Raw genomic sequence first — 906 nt, forward strand, 5'->3', positions numbered from 1 at the left:
ACTGATATTAAATACAGTTGCTATGAACTTATATGCTGAAAGCTAAGTTTGGTAAGGCACATAATGTAGAAAATTTGTCAGAAACGTTGAAGCCACGTGAAGGTTATTGGCCGTTTGACTGTTGAAGCAAGACCATTAAGGTTTTATGGAACACACACCCAAATTTAAAACAACAAAACATCAGACTCAACCCTTCCTCCTAAAGGTTTTGGCATACTAGCACTTCTCTGAAGAGTCTGATGAACAACAGTACCTGGAACTCTTTCCTCAGCTTGGCCATAGTGTCCATCTGCTCTACACCAGTCAGATGTTTGGGCTTAGGAAGAATTACCACAGGGCAGCTGAAAGCTAACTGCAACCCGTTTCATTTCTGAAATAGAAAGATGGAGATGACTGAAAGCTGTATTCCTTGCAAAGCCCGACCTGGCTAAACCCAACATAAAACTGCCTTGATTTTAAACTCCTCCGACAACCACTGAGGATTCCATATGGAGAACAACTACTCACATGGCAACGCTACTTCTCCGCTCCATTTAGAAAACCCTCTGTGCATTGTTTTAGGTTTTGCAGTGGGATTAAAGGTCCATCACAGACCGGGTGCCAGGGCTCTGCATCACACCTCACTGCCGCCTTCGCGCCCCTCAGCCTCGCCCCCGGGCCCAGCCGCCAGGCCCTGCCCGCCCCCGAGGCCCAGCACCTCTCTACCCCCTCGGTCAGGAGGTATTTACACCCACGGCCCTAGGACGCTGTAGGAGGGGCCGGGTGATGGCAAAATCAGCGTCCGCCGAGGTGCCCTGAGACGGGGCGGCTGCTGCCCCTCGCACGCACCTGCCGCCCCTCACACGGGATGGGGGGTCCCCGCTGCGCCGCTCCGCACTCTGCGCGCGGCACGTCAGCGCCCGCGGC

This window comes from Chaetura pelagica, unplaced genomic scaffold (assembly GCF_000747805.2).
Source record: "Chaetura pelagica isolate M959 unplaced genomic scaffold, ChaPel_1.0 scaffold405, whole genome shotgun sequence".
Taxonomy (NCBI): Eukaryota; Metazoa; Chordata; class Aves; order Apodiformes; family Apodidae; genus Chaetura; species Chaetura pelagica.